We start from the raw sequence: 13,392 nt of genomic DNA, 5'->3' as shown, positions 1-13,392 counted from the left end.
ATTTGGAGGCACCATTTCGTGTAAGCTCTGGAATTTGGTTCTTTGCCGAGGGCTATCCTGTGTCTCCTTTAGACTCTTTCCTCCTCTGGCCCAAGAGGCCACTTGCTTTCCCAGTTACCTTGTCTGAAAACTAGAGGGACTGGTGTCTGGCTTTCTGAGCTGCCTCCCAGGGTTGACATTCTATGATTTCACAATTCTTAAAATGTTTGGCCCGCTGGTATGGGTTGGTTGTTTTCTTAAGAACAAAGAAAGCCAGACAACCTAAACATGAAATCCAACCCCAGCAGTGAATTGCATGGACTTTGAAAACAGCAGAATGGTTATGTCTAATACTGAGCCTGCCGGCTTTGCCAGGGCCTGATAACTGGAATCAGATGTCTGAACTTGATATACACCTGCAGGTACAGTTACGGATTTTAATCCACCGAGCTCTGTTGTTGAAGCTGCTCGAGGACATTTGGTAACTTTCTTTGAAAGCTTGTGTTCTATGACTCTGTTTTCCCAAGAAAAATTACTCACGTTGTATTACAGCTGACTTCAGCACCTTGGCCTCTGGTCGAGGGATTTCTTTTTGGTTTGGATTTGTTTTGCTTTTGTAGAGTTTCCATGAAATCTCTGGGGATGTCTCCGGCAATTAATTAACGTGCATTATGTGTTTGGGGATTGTCTTTTGATTCTTCCCTGCATTAGACAATGAGATTCCTGGAGGGAGTCTGGCTACAAGATTTACAGATGGGATCTGTGGGTGCAGGCTTCTCAGAACCTGGGCCCCAGGGACAAATAATAGAGATGAGAGAGAGACTCTTTACATCCAGGCCAACCATCCTAGGGCAGAACCCACCCTTGGGTCAGCCCTGAGCCCAGGCTCTGCCTCTCAGGGAAGGCAGGTCACCGGGGGTCCCCTGACCAGATCCACACCAGGAGAGGCCGGCTGATGAGCCCAGTGGCTTGAGTATTTTGCCCCCGAGTTGAGTGGCTGCCTTGCTCTTCGCTGACAGACCACAGCTGCAAATCCCTCCTGGTCCTCTCCACTGGGTCAGATGCAGTCACTGCTGTGTCTGCTTTGCAAAATACAGTGGAGTAAAGCAAAGCGGCAGAGGCCTCTTTCTTCTACATGGCTTTTCTGTGGTGTGGGTGGTATTTTCCTCCATATGCTCCATCCTGAGGCCAGTGCTGACCCTCACTCATGGTCAGAGCCCACACCCTCGGGTGCCCTCTGCAGGGCGACTGCTCAGAGCATCTCTGTTCATTGGTGGTTTGGGGGTCTGTGCCGAAGATATCAGCTGTGGTCTCTCAGCCGCTGCAGTTCTAGGCTGCATCAAACCCATTGTGCAGGTCGTGGGAAGTCCAGTTTCTCTGAGCTTCTGCTTCAGCTGCGTTGCTTCCCTTCAGGGACCATCTCATCAGCTTCTTTTCCCATTCCCATTTCTCACTGGGGTGGATGCGCACTCTGGGTGGCCAGACATGGAGTTCCAGATCTTTCCGCTACAAATAACTCAACAAAGCGTTGTGTGATTTGGCCAGTGGCTTGGAGAGCTGGAACACTTATGCTCCAGCAACACCAATGACTTTGGAAAGAACTATTTCTGTGCCCAAAACAGTCCCCCTTTGCTCAGGGCCAGTTGCTCAGCTGCAACTCACCTTCTCTTTGTGCTTGCTTCTCCTTCACGATCTCCCCTTCCTTGAAAAAGCCCTTCCTGGCTCTTTCTCCTTCCCACATTCCTCAGATAACCCCGAGTGCTGCAATTTACCTCCTTCTTTTATACTAACCCGTGTCCTTAGGTTCTCAATTTCTACCCCAAGCAGCTGGATCGAGATGTTTGGCTAAACAGAGACAGCTGCTTCCTTAAAACATACGCTGGTAACCTAAATTTTTTATTTTTTTTATTTTTTTCTTTTCCACTATGATTTATTACAGGATATTGAATATAGTTCCCTGTGCTATACTGTTGGACCTTGTTGTTTATCCAGCCTATATATAATAGTTTGCATCTGCCAACCCCAAACTCACAATCCATCCCTCCCCCACGCCCCTCCCACAAGTCTGTTCTCTATGTCTGTGAGTCTGTTTTGTAGATAAGTTCATTTGTGTCATATTTTGGATTCCACATATAAGTGATATCATATGGTATTTGTCTTTCTCTTTCTGACTTACTTTGTTTAGTTTGATAATCTCTAGGTCCATTCATGTTGCTGCAAATGACATTATTTCATTCTTTTTTATGGCTGAGTAGTATTCCACTGTATATGTGTATATATATATATATATATATATATATATATATATAGACCACATCTTCTTTGTCCATTCATCTGTTGATGGACATTTAGGTTGTTTCCATGTCTTGGCTATTGTAAATCGTGCTGCTATGAATATAGGGGGGCATGCATCTTTCTGAATTAGAGTTTTTTTCTGGACATATTCCCAGGAGTGGGATTGCAGGATCCTATGGCAACTCTATTTTTAGTTTTCTGAGGACCCTCCATACTGTTCTCCGCAGTGGCTGCACCCATTTGCATCCCCACCAACAGTGCAGGAGGGTTCCTTTTCTCCACTCCCTCTCCAGCATGTGTTATTTGTAGACTTTTTTGCGATGGCCATTCTGACTGGTGTGAGGTGGTCTATTCTGGTAAACTTAAGAGAGTACATTTTTGGAGATGCCTAGGACATGGATTGGCTGTAGGATGGGAATTTAAAGTCACATTTATTTGTCTGATCAATATCTGTCAAGCATCCACTCTTGGGGGCGGAAGGACTCTCTGTGCTCCAGGAGCTTTCAGCATCATAAGAGAGACAGTCCTAGTGAGCAGCATTACTACCTGAAGCAGAGCATCTGCTGTGCCCAGAGTGAGGTGGAACAGTGCTGTTGAAAGTTCCAGCTGGGGAGTCAGGGGAGACTTTGCTACAGGAACAAGCCTTCAGCCAGACCTCAAGGATGTTGGAAATGGAGAAATGGAGAGAAGGGAGGGAACAGGACCCCCAGGTGGAGTTCACAGTATCATCCAAGGCTCAGAGGCAGTTCCGTAATAGATTTCAGAAGCTGTGTTGGCAGGGAAAGTGATGGTTAGACTTCCAGTTTCTTGTCCAGCATGTAGGGAGCTTGGGAGTCATCGCTCTCTCCCACACAACAAGAAAAACACTTAACAAACTGAAAAATCAACAACCAGATACAGAGAAAACCTGGGAGCAGAAATGCATGAGCAGAAACCTCCCTGAAATGAGTGTTGGGTCCTTTTCCCCAGTGCAAGATGTCTGGCTTTCAATAAAAAATTACAAGACACACTAAAAGACAAAGAGGAGTTTGAAGAGACAGAACAAGCATCAGATCTTGACTTAGATATGACAGATGATTCCGCTCTGATGGAATCATCAGAGCGGGAATTTTAAACAGCCATGATTAAGATGCTAAGGCCTCCAGTGCACCAAGTTAAAGGAACGGAGCTTAGCCTGGGGCCAGGTAGTGGGGAACCTGAGTGCAGGTGTGTGTGCCCACACCTCAGGCTGGAAGGGCTGTGCTCACTCTTTCCAGCAGGACACTCCTCTGCTCTGTCCTCACAGGCTGCCTGAGACCGGCCACGCATGGGCTCTTCTAAACCACTGATTCTCCCTGTTCAGTGACCCCCCAGTGCTCAGGTTGGCAAGGACAGCAACAAACATAAAAAAGGTCTGCTGGCTTGGCCTTTGGGTGAGGTCAGGATTCAGCTGAAGTCTGGCTTCCTGGAGTTGAGGGCAGGAAAGTGGGCTTGGTGACAGCAGCCTGATGAAAGCAACGACTTTTTATTGTTTGAGCAGAAAGATGTCAGACCAGGTCATCCTTCCTTCCTTCTTTTTTTCAATCACTCAACATTTGTCGCCAGGCTGAGAGAAGACATCACTTACTCTCTGAGCCCTGATGAGAACTGCCCACCAATAAAGGCAATCTTAGGAAAATGGGGACTAGGGACATAAAGGGGTGTAGTCTGCTTGCCATGGGGAGATTAGGAGGTTCAGCGGGAGGAGAGGGTAATGAGTCTTGGGTCCAGAGGATGTGGCCAGTCCTCTACCCTTGGGGGGGGGGTGTTGGTTTTGCCTTCCCAGACTCCTACCCCCTCCCCTGATGTCAGAGCCACCCCCGACCATGGGGCGGGCGTGGTTGCACCCAGCTGGCCACTTGTCTATGAGGGCAGATTCAGATGCAGTGACACCGCCAGACATAAGGAAGTGAAGCAGTCAGCAGCCACTGGGATCTCTCCCCACCATTCTCTCTAAGAAATCTGCTACCCCAGCATTTCAATGGGGAATTTAACTGAGTCCTAACCCTTCCTGTGAGAGCTTTTCAAGTCAAGCGCACAAATACTCTTGTACACCCATTGCAAGGCAGTGCTGCATCCTGATGCTTTAGGCTTTTGCCCCCCCACAAAAAAAGCAAAGGCGCCGCCTGGTATCACATCATCTCCCTTAAACTCAAAAAAAGCAAATTAGATTCACAACAAAAACACACCTTTTGTACAGCTGCCAAAAGCAAAGGGAGCCCCTCCTCCCAGCTGGTCACCCACCATGCTGACCCCCTCACTGGCTGAGTTTGGGGAAGTGTGTTTGGTTTGGGGGTTGCACCCATTTGCCACTTCCTAGTTGTGTGACCTTGAGCGAGTCACATACATTTTCTGAGCCTCTGGTTCTTATTCTATAATGAGGCCCCCAAATATCCACTTGCAGGGCCATTATGAAGATGAACGGTAACAGCTGCTGTTTCTGAGGCTCCCCTGGGCCAGCCTCAGGCTGAGCCTTTTACACCAGCTGATCCAGCAAACCCCACACTGACCCCAGGAGCAGGCTTGGTTATTATCCCTTTTCGACAAAAGTGGAGGCTGAGGCACAAGGTCACGTGGTTCTAAGGGGTGGAGCTGGGGTTTAATCCCAGCAATCCAGCTCTAATGGATGCCCTCACCTCTTTGCCACGCCCCCTTTTGTAAGGTGAGCGCCCGCCAGGTAAGCAGTCCCAGGTATGGAGCTAACATCGTTCATTTCATTTTCTCAGCGTATATGGAGACTCTCTGTAGCCCAGGCCCTGACACAAAGGATGGTCTCCAAAGGGTGGTTAATGTCAGCCCTGTGAGGTGTACCCGCTGTGTGAGTCTCAAGAGTGGGGCTGTCATGGGGTTTACAGGTAAAGAGAGTGCAGGATCCTATCTAGAGAGCAGCTTTCTGTTTCTGTGTCCACAAAACAGGTATAGGAGCTGTTAGTGCCATTTCCATGGTAAGCAAGAACGCCCTTGGGTAAGACAGAATCTTTAAGATTTAATGTTGTTTCTTCATTTCTGTTTGAAAACAGGCTTGGGTCAATCCAGCTCCTGTTTCATAGGACCCGAGAAGAGACTATGGCAAAAACATTGATAGGAACCGAGAGAATAAATGACCAAAAAATCCAGGAGCAAAGCTCCAATCCCATTTCTCACTCAGATGATCCCCCGAGAGAGACATAGAAGGACGTTAGCATATGCGCGAGTCAAGAGTGCGTGGTTCTGAAACTGACATGTGACCTCTTTGGTTCAAATGAAATGGACCCCGTGGTACCCACACCCATCACTGGCCCTAACCAGGAACCTCCAGGTCTAGACGTATGGCCTGTTTGCTAAAGGCTGTTCCAAGGCTCTGTCCTCTATGTGAGTCAAGGTCAAGGCTGACTCCATACGAAGCCCACTCTGTGAAGATGCCCAGTATCAGGTCAGATGAGAGCTTCATCTTGCCTCCAGGGAAAGAAAGGGTTTGAAACAGATGAGTCTGTGCTCTCCTTCCTCCCCCGTGGCTTTGAAGTAGGTGTGTGGACTGGCCAATGGTCCAGAAGGCAGACCGTGGGCTGCCCGGGGCTGTCCCCGGGGGTGTCGTACAACCTCTCACGTGTCATTGCACCTCCCCAAACCATAGTGCGCTCATCAGCCAAAAGAGATAGTCACCGTGGAGAGTAGCATAGCCATACGTCACTGAGGTTTTACTGGAATAAAGTAACACTCGTCTTACGATGTTGGGGGATGACTGAGCCTATTTAAATCGCCAGCTCAGCTTCACTTGTTTTCTCCTGAACATGATGTCATGCTTATGGATGGCCCAGGAGATTGTATTCTCTGCAAACCCAAGGGGAACCGTAGGGCTGAGCCCAGCTGCAATTTCCCTGCCCTCTCTCCTTGCTCCTTGCGGAGGTGCCCTGTCTGGCTTCTGTGGGTGCTGCTCTCCTTTTCTCCTGCTCAGCCTGAGGTCTGAGCCTGTTAATCACAACAATTAGAGGACTAATTACGAGATTGCTAGCTCTCTTTGCCCAGGTGTAATTGCCCAGCAGGGTGGAAACTGGCGTTTGGCTCTCCTAAGAGTTTAGAATTCCAGAATCAATCGTGGCTCTCATTTCTTTATTAAACACACTAAGCTAGCCCAAGGGCTCTCAGCCTCGGTACTGCTGACGTTCCGGACCCGGCTGTTTGTTCTTTGTCATGGGGGCTGTCCTGTGCATTGTAAGATATTGTGCAATGTGTCTGGCCTCTCGATGTTCTCTGCTCTGGACCAGAACATTTGAACTTTCATATGGCTTCAAGACATGGGGCCTAGAGGCTTAAGGGCATCGTGACCCATCCAGGACTCAAGTAGATGTTTTCATAATCACAAAACACAAGCCAGAGTGCTAAGAACTGTGATCCCCAAAATGCCCGAGTCCGGATTACAATGCCATAAGATATAATAAGAACCACCCTTCGATCCTTGGTCTGGTCACTTTGGGGTAGGGGAGGTACTGCGATTCCAGTTCACGAGGAAAGATACCTTAGCTACCTTTATTCCTTCTCCCGAGGATGATGATTTTCTATAGAGCACCTGTCAGGTAACAGGACCTCCTGGATATTTAATGATGTCATGAAACTTCCCCCCAAATCTCAAAACCAGAACAGAATCACTGAAACGTGAAAAACAAGTGTCTACAATAGGAAAGGTGGTGGTTGTGATGTCAAAGGCCAGCGAGGAGATTCCTAACCCAGAAATTAGGAGGAGCCACGGATTGCTCGTTACGGGGAGGATGTACCCTCCAGGCTTGCCCTGCCCGCCATACCTGCGCCGTGATTCAGGTGTGGTCACAGGTGGGCTGGGCAGCAGTGTAGGTTCCAGAATTTCTCCCAAGGAGAGGCTTGGGGATATACTCTGGTTGAAGGAAAAGGTTAAGTTTGCACATCACGTTGACAAACTCCCACTTAGATGCCATGTTTCAGATCAATAAAAGGAGCAAGAGGCTTTTGGCCACATTTTTGAAAGATTAAGACAATCAACTCTAAATCAAATAGTGTTATTTTCATATTCTCATTTTTTTCAAGGGGGTGGCATTGAGGTTGCCGATGGAAAGAAAAGCAGAGCCTGATGTGTATGTCCCCAAGGCCTTCTTGGCTGGACAACTGCAGGTAGCTGGAAACTTCCCTCCTGCCGTCGGGGAAAGGCTCCCCCCAGATGGCCATCTTTGGGTCTCTCAGCCTGCCCCCCTTTGCAAGGACACGGTGTGAAGTAGTGTCCCTTACTTCCTGTATTTTCTGCTTTTTCTCTGACTCTGCGAAAGTAGCCCGGGTTTATATCCAAGTCCTATCATCTGATAGCCGTGGGTGACCTTCAACAAGTCACTTTCCCTCTCTAAGCCTCAGATTCTTCATCCATAAAATGGGGACCAGGATAATCCCTACCTCGTAGGGCACTGTGCCGATTAAATAAGGTAACGCTGGGAAAGCAGTTGCCACAGTGCCTGGCATATTTTAAATGTTCGCATTGCACAGTTATCATTAGGAGTAGAAGTTGTAGTCATAGTAATCGGTGTCCATTTCTGTGCTCTTATCGGCCCAGTGGCCTGCAGGAGAGGCCAGAGTCTTGGGGAGTCTTTAGTTTGCCTAGAGGTACTAATAAATTGCCATCTTTGCTGGAGAAAAGGACTATTGAGCTTAGTTGTTCTCTGGGCAAGTTCATAAATAAATGCCCATTTGAGATTTGGGGCAAACACACTCTTTTAATCATTGAAAAATGCAAATAACTTATTTCCTCCAAAGACCACTGTAATAGTCAGGACAACCTAGGCTTACGCCGCTGCAACAAACAGCCCCCGAATTTTCAGTGGCCTAATATGTAAAAGTTTATTTCTTGCTCATTGCAAGCCCATCTTAGGTCAGCAGCAGTGGGGACTCTGCTCTACATTATCGCTCAGGGTCCCTGGCCTCACTCGCTGGAAGTCTGCTGATTGCCCTGACAGGGGAAGGAAGAGAGTGGAGAATTGCACAGGGCTTGTCACTGCCCCAGCGTGGAAGTGACACATATCACTTCTATTTGTATTTCATGGGCCAGAACGGGTCGCACAGGCTGGGAAGGGCTCCCATCTCCCCAGCAAGGTGGGGGGATGGGATGCCAGAGAGCACAGCTGGCATCCACCACTCCCAGAAACCACAGGCAGGGCCAGAGGACCTTTGGCCAGTGAGGTGTGTTGAGAGCAGGAGTCCACAGACATTTTCTAAAGGGCCAGAGAGTAAATATTTTAAGCTTTGTGGCCATCGAGTCTTTGTCCCAACTGCTCGTCTTTGGAAAACAGCCATAGACAATGTGTCAACAAAGGCACGTGGCTGTGTTCCAATAAAACTTTCTTTACAAAAACAGGTGGGCCATAGTTTACTCAGTCTGGTTTAGGGTAAGATCATCCCTTAGAAAGCCCCAGTTGAGTTTTTAATAGAAACATAACATTCCAAGTGAAGCTTCTCATTTGTCAGAGGGCTAGGGCTCCTACCAGGAGTTAGACAAAGTGAGGGGTGTGTGAATGTGTCAGAAATGACCACAGTCAGGATTTCAGTAACCTGGATGTCAAGATGTCAAGTTTCTACCCCGACCCACAGATTCTTAAAGGACCTCGGTTATTCCTATGACTTTTTTCAAGAGAAGGAAACTCTCTCACTGTTCTGGAACTGTTAGTTTCTTATTTGAAGTGGCAAAACATGACATTTTAAAGCAGAGGAGAAAAGATAGCAGCTGCAGTGTCTTCTATTTTTTTTTAACTTATTTTATGAAGTATAGTTGATTTACAATGTTGTGTTAATTTTTGCTGTACAATGAAGTGATTCAGTTAAACACATTCTTGTTCATATTCTTTTCCATTATGATTTATCATAGGATATTGAATATAGTTCCCTGTGATACACAGTAGGACCTTGCTGTTCATCCATTCTCTATATAATCCTTTGCATCTGCTAATCCCACACTCCCAGTCCTTCCCTCTCCCATCCCCTCCCCCTTGGCAACCACTAGTCTGTTCTCTATGTCTGTGAGTCTTTCTTTGTTTTATAGATAGGTTCATTTGTGCCATATTTTAGATTCCACATGTAAGTGACATCATATGGTATTTGACTTTCTCTTTCTGACTTGCTTCACTTAGTATGTTCATCTCTAGGTCCAGCCATGTTGCTGCAAATGGCATTATTTTGTTCTTTTTTATGGCTGAGTAGTATTCCATTTTGTATATACACCATACCTTCTTTATCCATTCATCTGTTGATGGACGTTTAAGTTGTTTCCATTTAGGGCGTCTTGGCTATTGTAAATCGTGCTTCTATGAACATAGGGGTGCATGCATGTCTTTGAATTCTAGTTTTGTCCAGATATACACCCAGGAGTGGGATTGCTGGATCATATGGCAATTCTATTTTTAGCTTCTTGCAGTGCCTACTTTTTTTTTTTTTTTTTTTTTGGTTGTTAAGCAGTTTAAATTTTATTGACCTCCTGGTTTTTTTTAAAAAAGTTAAATTTAAGGTCACATCTCTAAATTTGATGCACTATATACAGATCATGCAGAGCATGACTACAAAGAGATACAAATTAGTCCAGGCTGAAAAAGATTTACTAGAGTACAGAATCATTTTCATAAACACATATAAAATTCTGGTGAAGAAAGAAGAGCACTGACTCTTCAGGTTTTCTGAGACACCTTTCAAAGTGACTCAAGGCACAAAATGTGCACTATTGTGAATACATACGTGTGCCTCTAATACAGCCCATCAAAGATTTGGCTTCATGACTTACAAAACTAAATGTACCGAAATGAGATTCTGCTTCTTAGCTGAAAAACCACAAGACCTATAAACATCATGTAGATAATTATTCCAAAATAGGGAGATACAAATACAAGCACTTTATTTGAAAAAGCAAACATGAAAGGTAGGTGTAAATTCAAAGAGTTTAAATGCTTCCATTTTGAATAATTCAATTAAGAACCTATTCAAGTTTGTTCCCAGAAGCTAATGTATCAATCACTAGTCTCCACTAAGGAAAATGAATTCTAAAAATTAACATGGTTTTCAATAATTCAAATTTCACTATTTACATAAAAACATAGAGAGACCAATAATATCCAATAGCTTCAAAAGATAAGCTAAAGATATTTTGATGTAATCAATTCACCGATGTTTGTCCAGGTCTGTTTAATATATACACAAGGAAAATACACTCACTCTATCATTTCGAGCCTCTCCCGTTGCAGAGCACAGGCTCCGGACGCGCAGGCGCAGTGGCCGTGGCTCACGGGCCCAGCCGCTCCGCGGCACGTGGGATCTTCCCGGACCGGGGCACGAACCCGTGTTCCCCGCATCGGCAGGCGGACTCTCAACCACTGTGCCACCAGGGAAGAAGCCCTATAATTTCTTATAAAACAGCAAGTAAGGAGTAGATGTAGGAGATGTAGAAGGGGAAAGAGAACTCAGAAAGTCCTTCTCTTCAGTCACTTTCACTTCAGAATCATCAAAAAGCAACCAGTCCCCCTCATACTCCTTTAAGCTTTGCACTACATATGAAATTTTGTTTTCAAAACAAAAATTTCAGGCAAAATTAATGCCTGTTTGGTCACTCGGTTCCTTGTTTCTATCAGATTCATGGGTGCCATTCGTATTGTTAGTCTCAGAGTTTCTATTTTCAGCAAATGCTGTACCGGCAACTTTATCAGGATTAGATGCTTTGTTGTATAACTCATAATCTGCTTTGCTCTTTTGTCCTCCAAGAAGTCCAATAGCATCTACATTTTTTTGTTGTTGTTCAAAACTTTACTGGGCTGGGTAGTTCCACTGACTCTAATCGACACTTCTTCGTCATCATAATTTTCGAACACACCCCTGGCTTCCTCCTCATTCAATGGTTCTGGCTCACCTATTTCACACGTTTGGTGGATCACAAAATTTTCCTTCTCTAGTTCTAAACTGTTAAGGTCAGTGACTTTAACAGAAGCAGTATAATGCCCACTACGAAGTGTAATGCCACTATGCATCACAACTACGAATGATCCATAGCTGTCATCGGCTGGCTCTGTGCTCCATTCTTCTAGTGACAGTTTAAGAGGTGTCAGTAAAGGAGTGTTGATCTCGGAAAGTCCACCACCGTAACAATCAAACTCCAAGCCACTAGCGGCAAAGCACTTCAAATGAATAGTTATAACTTCAGGCATTTTGTCAACAAAAGACTTCGTTCAGCTTCAGTATAATGATGGCAATTTTCACAGAAATATTTATCTTCTCCAACAATCCTCTCCACTGAAGCAAACTGTGAAATTGCCCATCTCAGGGTCTTCATTTCTGTTTCTGGCTCTGGAGAAATTTCAGAACTCTCCTCTACTCTGGAAAGCTCATCTTCTTGCACTGGTACACTGATGTCTTGAAAATCCTCTCTTCTTTCTGTTAAACGTTCACATTCTAAGCAATGAGTCCTTAATACCAGCTGACCTTGAAATAATTTCTCCACTAGCTCAAAACCAGTTTGCTCTGCCCCTCTGTTTATGCGCTTAACTTCATTTACAGGCATAACATTATCCCCTGGAGATTCAAGTCCACAGCCATTAGCTGTATTATCATTTTCACACGTCCCCAAGTCCTGTTCAAGATCATATTCATTTTCTTTAGATTGTCCTTTGGATTCTTGGTTAGTTGTTATTTTACCCAAACTACAGAGTTTAGAAATAATGCTGGGTTACTTAGCTGCAGACTTTAACCAGTTTATTTTAACTCTTGATTTCTTTTGTGAGGGTCTTGCACTCTCATTTTCAGAAATGTACTTGGGGATTATTTTAGGGGGAACATGTAATGAATCAACTGTAGCTTTTCTTTGTGATCCGGCTTGTCTCTGGTTTTCTTCCAAAGATCGGTGTTCTTTAAAGACTTTAACTTTTTTCTTCACGTTACCAAATTCAGTGTCACTTTTCCTTTTCCCATTTACTTTTGGCAATTTTTCTTTATTGTCTTCAGAATGCCTCATATTGTCCGTCTCCATGCTGTTATTACCACTCATTTCCTCTTTCTGATATTCTTCTTCTACCTTAGTAGATAACTCTTCCACATTTTTTACTTCTTTTTCAGGAGTTGGCATGTTTCTTGCATGTTTCCCTACATGCACTGTAATACTCCCTGTGCATAATGCTGTAGATAGATGCCCTTTATCCATAGGGCTGCGTTCGCTGAGTGTGTAAACCAGTCACCTTGGCTGAGTAGCAAGTTCATCAGTACATTTCTCTGGATTTGAGAGAAAACTAGCCTGAAGCTGTTCAACTGAAATGACCAAGGGCTGTAAGCTGCATATTAGTCCGCAACTTGCCAAAGAATCTTCTTTGCAATTTCCCTTATCTTTTTGACTGGCTTCATCTTTTCGGGCTTCTTTCTTCCTTGAAATAATATTCACTCCAGATTTAAAACCAGGACAAAAATATAATCCCTGAAGTATACTATTAAGGTAACAAGTACTGGGAAGGTTACTCAGTCCGACAAAGGGTGACAAGTTTTCTCTCTTCTCACAGTTGATAGGTGAGGGCTGCTGCGGGAACAGCTTGTTCAGTTTCAGCTCCTCTGCATTCAGACGGGTTTTCTTCCTTTCCTTGAGAATCTGTGAAATCCAAGGCTCTCTTGGTTTCCTTCTTCTGAAAATGCTTCAAGGAAAATCTGGGGGGTTTTTTTGTTTGTTTTTGTTTTGTTTTGTTCTTTGAGGGACCGACTACCTCTTGAAAGCCCATTACTTTCACTAGGTATGACAGCAGGCGTTTTCTCTCCAACTCCCACGGAGTTGACAAGAATTAATTTATACAGGCACCTGGTTAATCACCAGTCGTCTGTGGTCATGGCCCAGAGCGAGGTCCGCGGCGGCAGCGGAGCCCCGGGCGCATCGCCCTCCCCGCCGGCGAGAGCCCGGCGCCGGGCCCGACTACCTCCCCGAAGCGGCGCGGCTCGCCGGCGCCCGGACCGCTGGGGCCTCGCTCGCGCCACCGCCCACGCGGACTTGGCGCGTTTTCCGCAGTGCCTTCTCAAGCGTAATTTATTTCACCTATGACCTACGCAGCCCTGATTTTCAAATATGTCAAGTGTTCTCAGAATGCCTTTGGAGGTTTCTTA

General features: G+C 45.5%; 1 pseudogene; it reads right to left on the bottom strand.

Annotated features, from left to right (window-relative positions):
• Positions 1–10,662: 10,662 nt before the first annotated feature.
• Positions 10,663–13,044, bottom strand: LOC131756921 (ubiquitin carboxyl-terminal hydrolase 1 pseudogene; annotated as a pseudogene).
• Positions 13,045–13,392: the final 348 nt, after the last annotated feature.

The sequence above is a fragment of the Kogia breviceps genome, chromosome 5 (genome assembly GCF_026419965.1).
Source record: "Kogia breviceps isolate mKogBre1 chromosome 5, mKogBre1 haplotype 1, whole genome shotgun sequence".
Lineage (NCBI taxonomy): Eukaryota > Metazoa > Chordata > Mammalia > Artiodactyla > Physeteridae > Kogia > Kogia breviceps.
This window is presented reverse-complemented; position numbering and strand designations above follow the sequence as displayed.